Source organism: Oncorhynchus nerka, linkage group LG2, assembly GCF_034236695.1.
Source record: "Oncorhynchus nerka isolate Pitt River linkage group LG2, Oner_Uvic_2.0, whole genome shotgun sequence".
NCBI classification, from domain to species: domain Eukaryota; kingdom Metazoa; phylum Chordata; class Actinopteri; order Salmoniformes; family Salmonidae; genus Oncorhynchus; species Oncorhynchus nerka.
In genome coordinates this window covers 57,304,214-57,310,373 of record NC_088397.1, presented here as the reverse complement: position 1 = coordinate 57,310,373, position 6,160 = coordinate 57,304,214, and positions in this window count along the sequence as shown.

The window sequence follows — 6,160 nt, the reverse complement described above, 5'->3', positions numbered from 1 at the left end:
CTTCAACGCCACGTTGCACCACAGACTGTCCAGGAGTTGGCGGATGCTTTAGTCCAGGTCTGGGAGGAGATCCCTCAGGAGACCATCCGCCACCTCATCAGGAGCATGCCCAGGCGTAGGGAGGTCATACAGGCACGTGGAGGCCACACACACTACTGAGCCTCATTTTGACTTGTTTTAAGGACATTACATCAAAGTTGGATCAGCCTGTAGTGTGGTTTTCCACTTTAATTTTGAGTGTGACTCCAAATCCAGACCTCCATGGGTTGATTTCCATTGATAATTTTTGTGTTATTTTGTTGTCAGCACATTCAACTATGTAAAGAAAAAAGTATTTCATAAGAATATTTCATTCGTTCAGATCTAGGATGTGTTATTTTAGTGTTCCCATTATTTTTTTGAGCAGTGTATATAGCCTCGTTATTGTTATTTAATTGTGTTACTATTTTTCCTTTGGTTTATTTAGCAAATATTTCTTACTTACATTTCTGTATTGTTGGTTAAGGGCTCATGAGTAAGTATTTCACAATAAGGTCTATCTATACCTGTTGTATTTGGCGCATGTGACAACTAAACATTTATTTGATAATAACCATCATATCAAAGTAAGTTTGGATCTAAGCGATGATATATTGTGTGGTCTGCAATTTTTTGGGGTGAAACACATCTCTGGTGGAAAAAGTGCATATTATTTTAGAATGTTCGCATTAAAATTGGTTTCCAATTGGATGGAAACCTAGCTACTGGCAGCCAAACATGTTATATGGTTTTCAGACAGGGCACGTTGGAGTGGATCACTTTTGTCAAGATGTTGATCACTGCCTTTCAAAGTGTGTTGCATTATGGGTAAAAGTATTGTCTGACTTTTGACTATATGTCGACTGCATGAACTTTACAAAAATCATGCTGTTTTTGTTGAATTCACCTTAAAGTCGCTTTAGTTGCTTTTCACCACCTGCACCATGCAGCCATCACCTGAATTGTGGGAGGCATTGTTTGTCAACCAATGATTCGGGTGTTTTTGTTTGATCCACCCGAACTTGGCCAAAGACGTGACTGAAACATGATCCAACTTTGCTGCGATTCTAAAGCTACAAATGAAAGTGACATTTGAGAGAGATCTGACCAATTAATTGTTTACACGTTATGTTTTCAGTTTGTGAGTATGTGATATGTGAGTATAGAAAAGTTTATTTAGAAGAAAATAAAAATGTAGGTAAACAATAGCAGCTATGTTGATCACAGATGCAACACCCCCGAATTCACTCACTGACTTTCGTCTACAGTCGGCTTTGTTAGGCTTACCACTTGAACACACCCACAGTTAGGGCTAGGGCTAGATTCTATCAGATCCGCTTTAGCCAACATCTGAATAGCAGTTGTTTTGGTGGTGTCAGAGGTGGAACTGCATTAGAGCTGTCAAATCCACAAGTGGCTCCCGGCATTACACCTAAAGCAGACATTGCCATTTGCTGCACGGAGTCACATTAACAGAAATCCCATGCAGCCTTGTTCACAAGTTCCAACACTGGAATGAGAGATGCAATGTACACCTCGATTAGATGGATGATAGAAATCCTCATTATTTAGTTTGAATGATTTTTACATTTGAGCATAATTATTTCTATATAGCCTACACATTATCGTTCTGAACTTCTAACGGGAGTGGAGCTTCGTGACAATAATCACAAGAGCAGCTGCTCACCAATTTCCCACCTCCAATGCAGTTCCACCGCAGACACCGCTTGATCTGATTGAATCTTGGCCCTAGACTTTAAAAAAAATTGTCCATCTTGTGTCGTCTTTGTGTAGACTTCAATGTACAACTGAATGTGATATGTGAAGCTCGCTCACCAATTGAATTCCAAGTACAATGCACACACATATATTAACAGTTTGTGAGTGTGTAATATGGGGGTTTCAACATGAAAAAGAAAACACTTTTATAAACAGCGGCAAACTGCCATGATGCATTTTTCCTGTTGCAAATGCACCTCCCCCGACATTACTCTTCGACTCTCGTCTGCAGTCGGTTGCTTCAGCCTTACCACTCAAACCAGCCCAATGTTTGTGGTGCATAGGAGACCTTGGTTTGAACCCACTCAGTCACATTGATCCATTGGTTTTTCTGGAGCCATATCAATATAAAGTTGACTTTTGCTTTATGACATTGAGCATGAAAAGATCCTGCATGACAATAAGATTACTTAAAAAACAAATGTACAACAAACGTCTTTTTATGTGCTCCGGTCCTTATTGCTTTCTAGCTCATGGGATTTTTATTTTTATTTAACCTTCATTTAACTAGGGAAGTCAGTTAAGAACAAATTCTTATTTACAAGGATGAACACCCTAACTCACTAAAGCAGAGGGCTAACAATAGCTCCAGCAGTTTACATTCTAGAAAATCAAAGTACCCTTTGTCTGTCCTGTTGGTTTTTCTGGTGTTCCTTTTTTCTCAGACCTCCATTCTTACAACCCCTCTCCCATTCCTTTCCCAAGCCCAGCTCTCGACATGATCAATTTTCCGACTCGCTGGAGCGTTTCTTCTCCCACGGTATAGCTGACAGACCTCCATACTTCCCTGCCTGGCTTCTCCTAACAACATCTCACCAGGGACAGGTAGGAACAGTGTCAGAACACGGTGTCTGGTGTCCATACTGTAGTTCTCCCTGATAGCCTTGTATGGACCAGCCCAGCCACCCCTTGTCAACATGCTTTCACTGAGTTGCTAGAGCTGGGGAGGACAATGGACAGGTGCAGATAGAATTAGATTCACATGCAGTTTCTCTTTCCTGGTAGGAAAAGGAATTTCCACTGTGAACGAGTGATCTCTTACATGCATGGAATGAAGATTACATGCATGTATTGTTTTGGATAGTTATTCTATCTAATCAGTAATATGTGATGTTCCTTTCTGAGTCATGTTTCTAAGCATGGTTTCATCTTTTGCCTGAGGTTTCATATTTTACCTGAGGAGGGAAGCAGAGTCTTGATATACACAGATAGTTCAGATTTACACATTTGTCAAAAAGGCCCTTTGTCTTCCCAGGTGTACAGATGGTTCATTCTACATTGCAGATATCTGTTTATGTTACCTCTTCACAGGCTTACATAGCTGTTTCCATTGATCTCTTCATGTGAAATAATATTGCCTCACACTTAATAGCACATATTTTCATTTCCCCAATCTATGTTGGTAATGTCTTGGACACCACATATACAAAAGTTATCGAACAACAATTGATTAAAATATGCATTTATTGAGATATTTACACAGACATTTCTAAAGTAGGCCTGCCTATATATTTCTAAATCAGTAAGTTGGATATTTAAATACAGGTGATACAGGTCAGGGATAATTCCCTATAATTTTTGACTTGGGAGTAGGCACATTACAATGAAATATTGTAAAATTAGTTGTAAATGGTAAAAACATTTTGTTTGCAAATCTTCAAAAAGTACATTGTCAAAATATTATACAAATATTTTCCATTGCTCCACATAATATAATTTAGTATATCAACTTCAATTACTTCTCATAGTTCAAGTTTTACCATTCTTAACTTTCAAAGTGGGTAATATTTCCTTTGGACAATTCATGGCTTATAAAGAGCTGTACTTATGCAGTTTAAGATCTATGATTCTACAAAGATAACTTGCAAAATAAATGAGGTACTGAGCACCATTCTTACGAAGCACCATTATGAAGGTAGGCAATTATATGATTCTTTAACTAATATAACAAGTGTTAGCCGTTTTTTGTTAAAAATCAAGAAGTACTGTGAAACAAATCTTAGTAGACTCCCAAATCATAAATCAAATGGTTTGACAAAGCAGAGACAATAACAATATTATAATAAATCCATCTTTCACAAAGACCTTGGAATTCTATATTTCCATTATTTAAAGTTTTTATAATTCCACCCATCCCAAAAGATAATGATTAATAAAGTGGAATATTTGGCCTTGCATTTTGTTATTCGTTATAGATAAGACCCATGCATCTCCTGTCTGTCTGCTGCAGCTCTCCTGGCGTTGGCCTGGTGATGCTACAGTACATCCCAGGGCTACATCCCTGAGCCTTCCTCCACCGTAGCCTCACTACCAGGACTCTGAAAACAAGAACCAGAAAACTAAATATTATGGACTGTGTGCACCTTGTTTTCCATTAAAAAAACGTGGAAATGTGGAACTTACCGAGTTCACCCCTGCCCCAGTGCCGCCATTCAACAGCATCTTTGGACTGTCCTTCTGCGAATTCAGAAAGTTATGTAATCCTCACAAATTGCGTTACACATAGATGGCTTTACGGTTTTACAAAATATAAAGTACTGCATATTATTTCTGTCTGTTGGTGAGTTAGTCAGAGTTGTTCAAGTTCAGGTCTAGTAACAGTTCTCATACTAGAAATGTGATATTTCAAGTTGGTGCAAATGAAATAGATGTCAGGGTCAATGTCCTGACTTGTCTTTATTCTCTTGTATGTTAGAGTGCAGTAGTGGTAGATGCCCCACTGCCCTGGAGGATCAACTTACAGAGCCGTGTTTCTCAGTCTGTGGCCCGTATATATTGATAAAATAAAACATTTCAGTAGAGACCCAGTTAGCTGAAACAGATTTAATCAGTTCTAGCTTTGATTTAGCCATCCTAAAAGGAGGAACACTGTAGCGTGAATTTGAGTAAGACTATAATATTGGGTGACCCATATTTACTGTCTATACTCCAGTGTGTCTGCCAGCCTGAACTCACGTAGTGTGAGTTGGCCTCCAGTAGCTCCTCAGCATCACTGTCCTCCATACTGCAGCCTGCAGGGAAACACTCTGCAGCACGCTTCTCTCTTACTGGTCTTAGGAAGTCAGCCGCTGTGGATTTCCTCAGCAGAGCTACAAAAACAACAAAAAACACACAGAGGAATATTTGCACCAACACACAGTACTTAATGTCCGTAGGAATAATGTCCTAAGTAACTCAAATATCAATGTCAAATGTTGTACCGGATGACAATGGTGAAAATAGTGATAGAACCAAGTCAAATAATATCAAATCAAATATGAGTCCATTTTTACTCCATATATTTGTTTATCTTTTGTCCTTGCAACACCATCACTTTGATATGGATCACCAGCTCTGAGTCTTACAGAGAGACAGATGTTACAATAACTTACTTGTATAGCCATTATAAGGTGCTTTGAAACCCTCATGTGGCAATTAAATGACAAATTCCATTATTTGTTCTTGAAACACCTGTAACTGAGCTGTTTCCAGTTCAGGGGATTAAAGATACTTATAATACAGATAATATATGGACTCTTACCTGCTTCACAGATGTAGGTCATGTGCACCATAGCCAGCAGTGGCACAGCAATATCCATACACAGCCTCATTGCCTCTCAACAAGCAAAGTACAATGCCCCTAAAAGCCCTCGCTCTTTGTATGTTACCTGAGAAAACACCACGCCCCCCCCCCCAAGCACCTCAACAACATCGTTCATCGTGTGTGTGTGTGTGAGCATGTGTATATGTGTGTCTGTGTAGAATCTAGACAGGTGGAACAAGGCCAAAGAGGGTGCTCTATTTCTAAGCATTTACTTATGGATGCGCCACGAGCAGCTTAATTTCAGGTCAAATTAGCTTGTTCAATAAGGAAAAATATATAAACAATCACACATCACTGCACTAATCAAACTGAAGAGCAGACACAAATGTAACATGGTGTGTATCACGTCAATCCCTCATCTCTACAACAGTTATGACACAGACTAGTTGTAAGTAACATATTTATTTTGTGTTCTATTTAAAAAGTAGAAATTGCTTATCTGGCTGAACTTATCGGTAGTTATCAGTTTCTATGGTATAATCTAAAACAGGATACTTCCACTGCTGTATTTAGTCACTTTGTTAAGAATAGCAAATTATATTACTCAGCTCTTACTCAGGAGTCAGGACTGAATGTGGGCACTTTCATTATAGGTGTTCCATTCGCTCTACCCTTCAGTTCAGGTTCACCAAGGCAACATTGAAACAATTTGGCTCTTGTGTAGCGGAGCACTACAAATCGGATCCTGAAGATTCTTTAGGATTAAGCACACAGGAGGGTGATAGTGGTTTGAGGACAAAGAGTCTTCTTGTGATGCAGAGTGTCGCATTACTCTACCCC